Source organism: Jaculus jaculus, chromosome 4, assembly GCF_020740685.1.
Source record: "Jaculus jaculus isolate mJacJac1 chromosome 4, mJacJac1.mat.Y.cur, whole genome shotgun sequence".
In the NCBI taxonomy this organism is placed as follows: Eukaryota; Metazoa; Chordata; class Mammalia; order Rodentia; family Dipodidae; genus Jaculus; species Jaculus jaculus.
In genome coordinates, this window is record NC_059105.1 from 95,860,469 (window position 1) to 95,875,383 (window position 14,915).

Below are 14,915 nucleotides of genomic sequence, written 5' to 3' on the forward strand. Positions count from 1 at the left end.
AATGCAAGGATGATTTCCAAGAATCATCAAGAAAATCAGAAAATGAGGTGAAAAGGGAGCTGGACAGAGTGATGGAAGTGATACATAGGAAAGTAGTAGAAAATGCAAACTTAATTGAACAAGTGCAAAACTTGCTAGAGGCCCTCAAGAATAGAGTCAGCAAAGTGGAAGATAGAAACTCTGATCTGGAAGACAGGCTGGAAGAAACAGTTCGAGAGTCCAAAAATTTCAGTAAGTTCAAAAGTTCCTGTGAACAGAACATGAGAGAATTGTGGGATACACTTAAATGTCCTAATATAATAATCATTGGAATACCAGAAGGAGAAAAATTTCAGACCAAAGGCATGGAGAACTTATTTAACACAATAATTGAAGAAAACTTGCCCCATCTCTTAAAAGAAAGGCCAATCAAGATACAAAAAGCAAACAGAACTCCTAACAGACTAGACCCAAGGAGAAACTCACCAAGACATATTATCATTAAGACGTTAAACATTGACACCAAAGGGAAAATCCTAAAAGCAGCTAGGGGAAAACAGCACATCACTTTCAAAGGAAACCCCATCAGAATTACTTCAGAATTCTCAAAGAAAACCCTGAAATCTAGAAGGGCCTGGAATGAAACTCTCCAAACTCTAAGAAACTATGGCTTTCAACCCAAACTACTCTACCCAGCAAGTCTCCCTTATAATAGAGGGTGAAAGGAAAACTTTATATGACAAAACTCAGCTTTACAATTATATGAACACAAAACCAAACCTACAGAAAGTATTACAGGAAATGCTCCACAGAGAAGAAACAAATAACCAAACACAAATGCCTACAAGAAGCAGATCAGAGCAACCAAACCCAGAGTAGACAGAAAAATTCCATGGAAATGCTAACACACCTCTACTACCACAACATGGCAGGGATCAAGTCAAATCTCACAGTCATCACACTAAATATTAATGGACTTCATTCACCCATCAAGAGACCCAAGCTAACAGGGTGGATCAAAAAATTAGACCCCTCAATCTGCTGCCTTCAAGAAACCCACATTACCACTAAAGACAGAAACCTCCTCAGGGTGAAAGGGTGGAAAACAATATTCCAAGTAAATGGGAATAAGAAACAAGCAGGTGTAGCTATATTAATATCAGATAAAATTGACTTCAAACCAAAAACAATCAAAAAAGACAAAGACGGCTACTTCCTACTTATAAAGGGAACAATCCATCAAGAGGATATTACAATCACAAATCTGTATGCAACAAACACAGGGGCACCACAGTTCATAAAACAAAACCTACTTGACAATAAAAAAGAAATAACCACCAACACCATCATAGCTGGGGACGTTAACACACCATTATCAATAGTAGACAGGTCATCCAAACAGAAACTCAACAGGGAAGTAAGAGAGCTCAACAAAACCATAGAGCACTTAGACATAACAGACATCTACAGAACTTACCACCCAAATCCACAGACTACACATTCTTCTCAGCAGCCCATGGAACATTCTCTAAAATAGACCATATACTGGGTCACAAAGACTGCCTCCACATATTTAGGAAAATCGACATAATTCCCTGCATGATATCAGATCATAATGCTATATTCCTAGAAATCAACAAGAAAAAAACCAACAAGAACCCCAATGGCAACTGGAAACTGAATAGCACACTCTTAAACATTAAATGGATAGTGGATGAAATAGAAAAAGGAAATTGCAAAATTCCTGGAATTGAATGACAATGAGAACACATCATACCAAAACTTATGGGACACAATGAGGGCATCCTCAGGGGAAAATTCATAGCACTCAATGCCTTCATAAAAAAGACAGAAAGATCCCAAATAAATAGCCTAACCATCCACCAAAAGGCAGTGGAAAAACAAGAAAAATCCAACCCAAAAAGCTCCAGAAGGAAAGAAATAATTAAAATCAGAGAAGAAATTAATGAATTGGAAACAAAGTAAACAATTAAGGCAATTGACCAAACAAAGAGCTGGTTCTTTGAAAAAATAAACAAGATTGACAAACCTCTGGCCAATTTGATCAAGCAAAAAAAGGAGAAACTCCAAATTAACAAAATTCAAAATGAAAAAGGAGAGATCACAACAGACATAAGTGAAATCAGCAGAATCAACAGGACTTATTTCAAAAACCTCTATTCCACAAAACTGGAAAATGTGGAGGAGATGGATAAATTCCTGGATGCATATCATCTACCAAAGCTAAACTCAGAGCAGATCAATCACCTCAATGAACCCATCACACTCATGGAGATTGAAAAAATAATAAAAAACCTCCCAAAAAAGAAGAGTCCAGGACCAGATGGCTTCCCAGCCGAATTTTATCAAATCTTCATGTAAGAACTCAAACCAATCTTTCTAAAACTATGCCACACCATTGAAGAACAGGGAAAGCTACCCAACTCCTTCTATGAAGCTAGAATCACCCTAATCCCAAAACCAGGCAGAGATGCCACAAGAAAAGAAAAGTACCGGCCTATTTCCCTAATGAACATAGATGCAAAGATCCTCAACAAAATACTCGCAAACCAAATCCAACAACACATCAAAAGCATTATCCACCTTGACAAAGTAGGATTTATCCCAGGAACACAAGGGTGGTCCAACATACGAAAATCTGTCAATGTAATTCACCACATAAACAAGCTTAAACATAAAAACCACATGATCATTTTGATAGATGCAGAAAAGGGCTTTGACAAGATACAACATCACTTCATGATCAAAACGTTGGAGAGAATCGGCATGGCCGGTCCACATCTTAACATAATAAAGGCAATACACAAAGCTCCAAAGGCCCAAATAATACTTAATGGTGAGAGACTGGAGGAATTCCCATTGAGATCAGGAACAAGACAGGGATGTCCTCTTTTACCTCTCCTTTTCAATATAGTTCTGGAAGCCCTAGCCCAAGCAATAAGACAGGAGAAGGAAATAAAAGGGATACAATTTGGAAAGGAAGAAGTTAAGTTAGCTCTATTCGCTAATGACATGATTGTATATGTAAGAAACCCAAAACAGTCCATCCCAAAATTACTGAAGGTGATTAACTCCTACACCAAAGTAGCAGGATACAAAATCAATGCACAAAAATCAGTAGCATTTCTGTATGCAAATGACAAAGACACAGAAAATGAAATAAAGGACATAGTCCCATTTTCAATAGCAACAATAAAAAAATAAAATACCTTGGAATAACGTTCACCAAGGAAGGAAAAGATCTATACAATGAAAATATAAAAACTCTCAAAAAAGAAATTGAGGAGGACTTGAGAAGATGGAAAGATCTCTCATGCTCCTGGATAGGCAGAATTAACATTGTGAAGATGGCAATCCTACGAAAGGCAATATATATATTTAATGCAATTCCAATCAAAATCCCTACAGTGTTCTTCACAAAGATAGAAAAAATGATCTCAAATTTCATATGGAAAGGCAGAAGGCCTCGCATATCCAAACATATCCTCAGCAAAATAAATACCTCTGGTGGCATCACCATACCTGATCTAAAGCTATGCTACAAAACCATACTAATAAAAACAGCATGGTACCGGCATAAAAACAGGAATATAGACCAATGGAATAGACTTGAGGACCCGCATTTTGGGTCCAGCAACTATAGCTACTTGATATTTGACAAAGGCCCAAACAATATAGGCTAGAAAAAAGATAGCATCTTCAACAAATGGTGCTGGACAAACTGGAAAACCACATGCAGGAAACTAAAACTTGATCCACACATTTCACCAGGCACTACACTCAAATCCAAATGGATCAAAGACCTCAACATAAGACCAGAAACTCGAATAGTACTGGAAGAAAATTTAGGAAGTACTTTCCATGATATAGGAATGGAAAAAGACTTCCTGAACAAAACCCCAGTGTCTCAAGTTCTTAAACAGTCACTCAACCAATGGGAACATATAAAACTGAAGAGTTTCTTTACAGACAAGCATATAATAAGCAAAGCCAATAGAATACCCACAGAGTGGGAGAAAATATTTGCAGGTAATCGAACTGATAGAGGCCTTATCTCTAGAATTTACAAAGAACTCAAAAGTCCAAACAATAAGAAGACAAATACCCCACTCACAAAATGGGGTGCAGAGTTGAACAGGCAATTCACAGAGGAAGAAATACAAATGGCAAACACACACGTAAGAAAATGTTCATCATCCCTAATCATCAGAGAAATGCAAATTCAAGCAACTATGAGATTCCACCTTACCCCAATAAGGATAGCCAAAATCAAAAAGTCAAATGAAAATAAATGCTGGCGAGGATGTGGAGAAGCAGGGACACTCATTCACTGTTGGTGGGAATTCAGGATGGTACAACCATTCTGGAAACATTATGGAGGCTCCTAAAGAAGCTGACTATAGAAATAGCAACGGACCCAGTTATACCCTTATTGGGCATCTACCCTAAAACCTTCAAACCAAAGGCCAGAGAGATTTGCTCAACCATGTTTCTAGAGGCTCAATTCGTAATAGCTAAAAGGTGGAATCAACCCAGACGTCCATCATTAGAAGAATGCATAACAAAGATGTGGTATATCTACACAATGGAATTCTATACAGCAGTAAGAAAAAACAACACGAAGAAATTTGAGGAAAAATGGTTGATCCTGGAAAAGATCATTCTCAGCGAACTTACCCAATCACAGAAAAAAAATCGACACATAGCCTCACTCATCTACAACACCTAACCTGAATCTACCCAAGATACCTTACATACCCAGCAAGCACCTCATGGACTAGACAATAGGATGGATGGGAGGGCAGGGAGGGCATTGAAGGGTGGAAAACAGTAATCTGGACCCAAACGGCAATGGTACCATAAAATTCTACTTCCTAAAAGACAGACCAAATGGGTGAACTTTCACTAGACCCTTACAGGAAACACCTGAACCACAAGACACTGGACAGGGTAGGATCAAGACTGACCTAAATCTCCTACATCTTCCCTCCCTCCCTCTCCTCCTCTCCCCTCTATCTCTCTCCTCTCTAACTTTTGTATATTAGTTATCTTTTTCCTCAATTTCTTAGTGGACACTGACCTGTAACCCCCACTTCCAGCTTGGGCCTACCATCCACAATGAGCTTTTGATCAGAGAAACCTACAATGTTTCCCAAAACAATGACAGACTTCTGTCAGAGTACTTGATGACCCACCAAAGGCCAGGGATAAGACCCTATTGCTGAAGACTCCATACACAGCTGACGCGTAAAATGGAATGACATGGCTGGAAGCCAGGAGAGAGTCAGTCCCCAGACAGTCAGCGTGTCTAGTGCCAGAAGGCGCTACATAGGCGACTGGGGGAAATGACCAAGATCTGTCCAAGCAACACATTGTTTAACCTAATTAGCAACAAATAACCGGATGTGAAGGCCACACAAGTGCAATAGTGGTACACAGCCATGGTGAGGAATCAATTGCTCTTGATTTGGCTAGCTGATCCACTCAGTGGCACTAGACCCTTAGCTGGACCTGGGAAACATGTCAGAACCATACCCAAACACAAGCCCACTCTACAATATCAAGCTACCATCAATCACGGGGTATAAGAGGGCCTACACCTATCAAACTGTCTATCAAAAAAGTAAGTGTTATCTCAATTTTCTGGGTGCTAACTTACTCTCCGTTTGAGAATCTGCTTGTCTTTTTCAGATAGATGCAGATCCTAAGAAGAGAGCTGCCCCAACATACCTCAAAAGGGACCCAACTGAAACTAAGGACAACTGGCGAAATAAGCAAGGGTGATGTTTTCCTGTGAACCGGATACCAGCACAAAGGGGAAGGAGATCAACGCAGAGAAAAATCAACTCCTACCAAATCAGAGTGCCAAAGCCTCAGAGGCCCCCAACACCTCAGCACTGAAGCAGACCAAAAATGAACCCAACATGGCTCAGGGAAATTTTGCGGAAGAGGGGGCAGAAAGAATGTCAGAGTTACATTTTTGGTCATTATTTGCAGAGACATTTATCATACTAATAACTGGGGGCTAACTCCACAATGCATGACCCATTTTCATTAACATGGAGGGTCTAATGGGAGGGGGTAGATCACAGATGAGCCTAAATAATGGTACCAAACTGCCTGTAATCACTGAAATAAAAAATAATAAATTAAATTTAATTAAAAAAAGAAAGAAAAAAAAAGAATAAATAAAATAAAATAAACTCAAAAGAAAACAACAACAACAAAAAAAACCTTCAAACCAAAGGACAGAGATTTGCTCAACCATGTTTCTAGAGGCTCAATTCGTAATAGCTAAAAGCTGGAATCAACCCAGATGTCCATCATTAGAAGAATGTATAACAAAGATGTGGTATATCTACACAATGGAATTCTATACAGCAGTAAGAAAAAATGACACAAAGAAATTTGAAGAAAAATGGTTGAACCTGGAAAAGATCATTCTCAGTGAACTTACCCAATCACAGAAAAAAAAATCGACACATAGTCTCACTCATCTACAACACCTAACCTGAATCTACCCAAGATACCTTACCTACTCAGCAAGCACCTCATGGACTAGACAATAAGATGGATGGGAGAGTGGTGAGGGCATTGAAGGGTGGAAAAGAGTAATCTGGACCCAAACGGCATTGGTACCATAAAATTCTACTTCCTAAAAGACAGACCAAATAGCTGAACCTTCACTAGACCTTTACAGGAGACACCTGAACCACAAGACACTGGAGAGGGTAGGATCAAAACTAACCTAAATCTTCTACATCTTCCCTCCCTCCCTCTCCTCCTCTCCTCTCTCTCTCTCTCCTCTCTAACTCTTGTATATTAGTTATCTTTTTCCTCAATTGCTTAGTGGGCACTGGCCTGTAATCCCACTTCCAGCTTGGGGCTACCATCCACAATGAGCTTTTGATCAGAGAAACCTACAAGGTTTCCCAAAACAATGACAGATTTCTGTCAGAGTACTTGATGACCCACCAAAGGCCAGTGGTAAGACCCTATTGTTGAAGACTCCACATGCAGCTGATAACTTACTCTCCATTGGAGAATCTGCTTCTCTTTTTCAGATATATGTAGATCCTAAGGAGAGAGCTGCCCCAACATACCTCAAAAGGGGCCCAACTTAAACTAAGGACAATTGGTGAAACAAGCAAGGGTGATATTTTCCTGTGTTCTGGATACCAGCACAAAGGGAAAGGAGACCAACGCAGAGAAAACTCAACTCCTACCAAATCAGAGAGCCAAAGCCTCAGAGGCCCCCAACACCTCAGCACTGAAGCAGACCAAAAATGAACCCAACATGGCTCAGGGAAATTTTGCGGAAGAGGGGGCAGAAAGAATGTCAGCGTCACATGTTGGGTCATGATTTGCAGAGATATTTGTCATACCAATAACTGGGGACTAACTCCACAATGCGCGACCCATTTACATCAACAAGGAGGGTCTAATGGGAGGGGGTAGATCATAGATGAGCCTAAACAATGATACCAAACTGCCTGTATTGAATGAAAAAAAAATAAACCTAATAAATCAAATTAAAAACATAAATCAGAAATGAAAAAGGGGAGATCACAGCAGACATCAATGAAATTGGGAGAATCACTAGGGCATACTTCTAAAACGTCTACTCCACAAAATTAAATAATCTGGAAGGAATGGATGAATTCCTAAACACTCACAACCTAACAAACTAAACTCAGAAATATTAATCTCCTAAACAAACCTACCACATCCATGGAGATTTAAAAGTTAGTCATAAACCTCCCCAAAAAGATAAGTCCATACCTGATGGCTTCACAACCAAACGCTATCAAAACATCATTGAAGAACTGAAACCAATATTTTCAGATTAGTTCACATCATTTGAGACCAGGGAATCCTCTCCAACTTCTTTACAAAGCTAGTATCACCCTAATACCAAAACCAGACTGAGAGAGAGAAAAAAACAAAACAAAACAATAAAAGAACACTACCGGACTGTATCTCTTATTAATTTCGATGCAGAGATCCTGAAAAAAAAAAAAAAAACCTGCAAATTGAACTCAATAGCACATCAAAAAAATTATCCTCCTTGATCAGGTAGGCTTCATCCCATGGATACAGGGATGGTTCAACATTCAGAAATTAGTCAACATAATACACCACATAAATAAACTTAACCAGGAGAATCACATGATCATCTTTCTTGATGCAGAGAAGGCTTTTGACAAAATACAACACTACTTTATTATCAAAACTCTGGAAAGGGGCTGGAGAGATGGCTTAACAGTTAAGCACTTGCCTGTGAAGCCTAAAGACCTCGGTTAAAGGCTGGATTCCCCAGGCTCCAAGTGAACCAGATGCACAAGGGGGCACATGCCTCCAGAGTATGTTTGCAGTGGCTGGAGGCCCTGGTCCTCCCATTCTCAATCTCTCTCTCTCTCTCTCTCTCCTGCCTTCTCTCTGTCTGTCACTCTCAAATAAATAAAAAATAAATAAAAACTCTGGAAAGAATAGGCATAGAGGGTTTATATATCAAAACAATAAAGGCTATGTACAAAGCACCCATAGCTGAAATAATACTAAATGGGAAAAGATCCAAGGAGTGCCTGTTGAGATCAGGAACAAGACAGGAGTTCCCACTCTCACCACTACTTATCAACATAGTACTAGAAATACAAACCCAAACAATAAGACAGGAGAGAAAAATAAAAGGAATTGAATTGGAAAGGAAGAAGTCAAGTTACCCCTATTTGCAGATGACATGATTGTATACATAAGTGAACTGACATTCTCCATGTCAACACTTCTGAAGGGGATTAATTCCTTCAGTAACGTGGCAGTATACAAAATCAATGCCCAAAAATCAGTAGCCTTTCTATATGCAAATTACAAATATACAGAGAAAGAAATCAGTGAGGCTGTCCCATTTTCAATAGCAACAAATAAATAAATAAATAAATAAATACCTTGGTGTAACACTACCCAAGGATGTGAAAGAGGTATATCATGAGAGCATAAAAACACTCAAGAAAGAAATAGAGGAGGACTTGAGCAGATAGACAGACATACCATGTTCCTGGACAGGTACAATAAATATTGTGAAAATGGAAATTCTAAGAAAAGCAACAAAATTGGAAGGAGTTCAAAGAGAGTTAAAAGATTTGAGGAAGAGTGAAAAAAGACCTAAAAATCAGCTGGCCATTCTAAATGAAGATATAAAGAAATGCAAGGATGATTTCCAAGAATGATCAAGAAAATCAGAAAATGATGTGAAAAGGGAGCTTGACAAAGGGATGGAAATTATACATACAAAGGTTGTAGAAAATGCAAACTTAATTGAACAAGTCCAAAACTCTCTAGAAGTATTCAAGAATAGAGTCAGCAAGTGGAGGATAGAAACTCTGATCTGGAAGAAAAGATGGAAGAAACAGTTTGAGTGTTCAAAAATTTCAGTAAGTTCAAAAGTTCCTGTGAACAGAACATGAGAGAATTATGGGATACACTTAAATACCCTAATATCAGGATCATAGGAATACCAGAAGGAGAAGAAATACAGACCAAAGACATGGAGAACTTATTTAACAAAATAATTGAAGAAAACTTCCAAAGTCTCTTAAAAGAAAGGCCCATCAAGATACAAGAAGCTGGGCTGGAGAGAGGGCATAGCAGTTAAGTGCTTGCCTATGAAGCCTAAGGACCCTGGTTCGAGGCTCAATTGCCCAGGACTCACATTAGCCAGATGCACAAGAGGGTGCATGCATCTGGAGTTTGTTAGCAGTGGCTGGAAGGCCTGGCATGCCCATTCTCTCTCTGTGTCTCTCTCTGTCACACTCAAATAAATAAATAAAAATAACACAAACAAACAAACAAACAAAAAATATACAAGAAGCCAATAGAACACCAAACAGACTGGAAGAAAGGAGAAAATATTTGTGGGTTACCCTACTGATAGAGGCCTAATCTCTAGAATCTACAAAGAACGCAAAAATCTAAATAGTAAGAAGTCAAACACCCCACTCACAAAATGGGGCAAAGAGCTGAGCAGGCAATTCACAGAGGAAGAAATACAAATGGCAAACACACACTTAAGAAAATGTTCATCATCCCTAGTCACCAGAGAAATGCAAGTTAAAACAACTATGAGATTTCACCTTACCCCAATAAGGATAACAAACATCAAAAAATCAAATGAAAATAAATGCTGGTGAGGATGTGGAGAAGGTGGAACACTCATCCACTGTTGGTGGGTATGTAGGATGGTACAACCACTTTGGAAAGCAATATGGAGACTCCTGAAAAAGCTGACTATAGAGATACCAACAGACCAGTGATTCCCTTACTGTACACCTACCCTAAAACCTTCAAACCACAGATCAGAGATATTTGCTCAACCATGTTTGTAGTGTCTCAATTTGTAATAGCTAAAAGCTGGAATCAATCCAGATGTCCATCACTGGAAGAATGGATAACTAAGATGTGGTATATTTACACAATGGAATTCTATACAGCAGTAAGAAAAAATGATACAATGAAATTTGAGGAAAAATGGTTGAACCTGGAACAGATCATTCTCAGTGAACTTACCCAATCACAAAAAAAGAAAAAAAAAATCCTACATAGTCTCACTCATCTAATGCACCTAACCTGGATCTACCCAAGATACCTTACATACCCAGCAAGCATCTCATGGACTAGTCACTAGGATGGATGGGAAAGGGGGGAAGGGCATCGATGGGGTGGGAAACAAAACTAGACCCAAATGGCAATGGTATGAAAAAGTTCTATTTCACATATGGTTGAACCTGCATCAGGCCCTTACAAGGAACACTTGAACTACAAGACACTGGAGAAGGTATGCTGAAGACTTACCTTAATCTTCTACATTTTCCCTCCCTCCCCCCCTCTTCTTTCTAACTCTTGTATATTAGTTATCTTTTTCCTCCTTCTCTTAGTGGGCACTGACCTGTAACTCCCAGTACCAGCATGTGGCTATCATCCACAATGAGCTTTTGATCATAGAGACCTACAAAGTCTCCTAAAAGACTGGCAGATTTCTGTCAGAGTACTTGATGACCCACCAAAGGTCAGTGGTAAGACCCTACCGCTGAAGACACCTTATGTGGTTGACATGTAAAATGGAATGGCATTGCTAGAAGTTGGAAAAGAGTCACTCTTGAGATAGTCAGCGTGTCTAGTGCCAGAAGGTGCTACATGGGCAACTGGGAGAAAATGACCAAGCAACTCATGGTCTAACCTACTTAGCAGCAAATTACCTGGTGTTATGCCCACACAAGTGCATAGTGGCACACAGCCATGGTGGGAAACCAACTGCTCTTTATTTGGCTGATTCCCTCAGTGGTAGGGACCCATAGCTGGATCTGGGAAGGAAGTCTGAACCATATCCAAACATAAGCCCATTCTCTAGTACCAAGCTGCCATCAATCATGGGCTACAAGAGGGGCTACACCTATTAAATTCTCTATAAAAAAGTAAGGGTTATCTCATTTGTCTTGGTGCAAATCTACTCTCCATTGGAGAATCTTCTCTTTTTCAGATAGATATAGATCCTAAGGAGAGAGCCACCCCATCATACCTCAATAGGGTACCGGCTGAAACTAAGAAAAAATGGCGAAACAAGCAAGAGTGCTGTTTTCCTGATGAACCGGATACCAAGACAAGGGGGAAGGAGATCAACACAGAGAAAAATTAACTCCTACCAAATCAAAGATCCAGAGCCCCAGAGGCCCCCAACACCTCATCACTGAAGCAGACCAAAAATGAACCCAACATGGTTCAGGGAAATTTTGCAGAAGAGGGGGTGGAAAGAATGTCAGAGCCACATGTTGGGTCATGATATGCAGAGACATTCATCCTACCCATAACTGTGGGCTAACTCCACAATGCATGACCCATATGCCTCAACAAGGAGGGGCCCAGGGGAGGGAGCAGGTCACAGATGAGCCTAATAATGGTACCAAACTGACTGCATTTACTGAATACAAAACTATTTAATTAAAAATAATTAAAAAGTAAAAAGGAGTAAACTATAAAAAGAAAAGAAAAGCAACATACAGACTTAATGCAATACCAATAAAAATAAGAGCATCATTCTCCACAGAGATTGAAAAAATGATCTCAAAATTTGTATGGAATGGCAGCAGGCCACAGATATACAAACATATCTTAAGAAAACAAACAAACAAACAAACATGGGTATCACCATGCCCAATCTAAAGGTATATTACAAAGCTATAGTAACAAAAACAGCCTGGTACTGGCATAAAAACAGCAACATAGACAAATATAACAGAATTGAAGATTAATAACTTAGGTCAAGTAACTACAGATACTTGATCTTTGACAAAGTTGCCAATAATGTAGACCAAAGAAAATACAGCATCTTCAACATTGGTTCCAGGCAAATTGGATGACCATATGTAGCAAAATGAAACTAGACCCACTCATCTCTCCATATTCAAAAATCAAGTCCAAATGGATTAAAGACCTGAAACACTATTCCTACTGGAATTAAAAATAGGAGGCACTCTCCAAAATATAAGAGTGGACAAAACCCCATTACCTCGAGAAATTAAACAAGCACTCAACCAATGGGATCTTGTGAAGATAAAAAAGTTTTTGCAGAGACAAACACACCATAAGCAGAGCTAGCAGTTTACCCATTGAGTGGGAGAAAATTTTCACCAGCTATTGCACTGACAGAAGCCTAATATCTACAAGCTATAAAGAACTCAAAGCTATACAATAAAAATATCAAATAACCCACTCCAAAAGTGGGGTAGTGAACTGAATAGGGAATTTTCAGAAGAAGAATTGCAACTTGCTAACACATATTTAAGAAAATGTTCAACATCTTTAACCACCATGAAATATGAATTAAAACAACTATAAGATTCCACCATACTCCAGTAAGAATAGCAATCATAAAAAAAAAAAAAAAAACTAACAATGACAAATGTTTGCAAGGATATGGGGAAAGAAGAACCCTCATACATTCTTGGTGATAATGTAAAATTGTTCAAGCAGTATGGAAATAAATCTGGAGATTCCTGAAATCAATGAATATAGAGCCATCAAAATACCCAGCTATTCCCTTACTGGGCTTTTACCTAAATGCTCAATGTATCAATGCAGAGACATTTTCTCTACCATTTTTGTACCTGCTCAACTCATTATAGCTAAGAACTGGAATCAACCCAGATGTCCATCAGTAGATGAATGGATAATGAAGTTGTGGTACATTTATACATAGAATTCTACAAAGCAATAAGAAAAAATGATACAATGAAATTTATACAAAAATGGGGATATTGGAACAGATCATATTCAGTGAACTCACACAATCACAGAAAAACAAGTGCCACATGATCTCACTTATCTGTGGTTCCTATCTTGGGCCTTCTCAAGTTACTATTATACATGTCAGGCAACTCAAGGCCCAGACAATAGGCATGGAAGGGTTTGGGGAAGGGGGTAAGAAAGGGGTAAACAAACACAAAATTAAATCCAAAATGAGATGATACCATGGAAACTGCTATTCCTGGAGATAGCCTAAAAGATATAGCCCCTAAAGGGAATAGGGGGGAGACCTGAAAAGTAGGGCCCTGGAGATGGTGGGAAGAAGCCTACGCTTAAAAAATATTTTTTTTTCTGTTGAAGATGCCATCTTTTTTCCAGCCTATATTGTTCAGGCAATTGTCGAATATCAAGTAGCTATAGTTGCTTGACCCAAAATCCGGGTCCTCAAGTCTATTCCATTGGTCTATACTCCTGTTTTTAGGCCAGTACCATGCTGTTTTTATTACTATGGCTTTGTAGTATAGCTTTAGATCAGGTATGGTGATGCCATCAGAGGTATTTCTTTTGCTGAGGATATGATTGGATATGTGAGACCTTCTGAGCATCTTCCACAAATGGTGCTGGACAAACTGGGTAACCACATGCAGGAAACTAAAACTTGATCCACACATTTCACCAGGCACTATACTCAAATCCAAATGGATCAAAGACCTCAACATAAGACCAGAAACTCGAATACTACTGGAAGAAAATTTAGGAAGTACTTTCCATGATATAGGAATGGAAAAAGACTTCCTGAACAAAACCCCAGTGGCTCAAGCTCTTAAACAGTCACTCAACCAATGGGATCATATGAAGCTGAAGAGTTTCTTTACAGACAAGCATATAATAAGCAAAGCCAATAGAATACCCACAGAATGGGAGAAAATATTTGCAGGTAATCCAACTGATAGAGGCCTTATCACTAGAATTTACAAAGAACTCAAAAGTCTAAACAATAAGAAGACAAATACCACACTCGCAAAATGGGGGAAAGAGATGAACAGGCAGTTCACAGAGGAAGAGATACAAATGGCAAACACACACTTAAGAAAATGTTCATCATCCCTAATCATCAGAGAAATGCAAATTCAAGCAACTATGAGATTCCACCTTACCCCAATAAGGATAGCCAACATCAAAAAGTCAAATGAAAATAAATGCTGGCGAGGATGTGGAGAAGCAGGGACACTCATTCACTGTTGGCAGGAATGCAGGATGGTAAACCACTTTGGAAAGCAATATGGAGGCTCCTGAAAAAGCTGACTATAGAAATACCAACAGACCCAGTTATACCCTTATTGGGCATCTATCCTAAAACCTTCAAACCACAGGCCAGAGAGATTTGCTCAACCATGTTTGTAGCGGCTCAATTCGTAATAGCTAAAAGCTGGAATCAACCCAGATGTCCATCATTAGAAGAATGTATAACAAAGATGTGGTATATCTACACAATGGAATTCTATACAGCAGTAAGAAAAAACAACACAAAGAAATTTGAGGAAAAATGGTTGAACCTGGAAAAGATCATTCTCAGCGAACTTACCCAATCACAGAAAAAAAATTGACACATAGTCTCA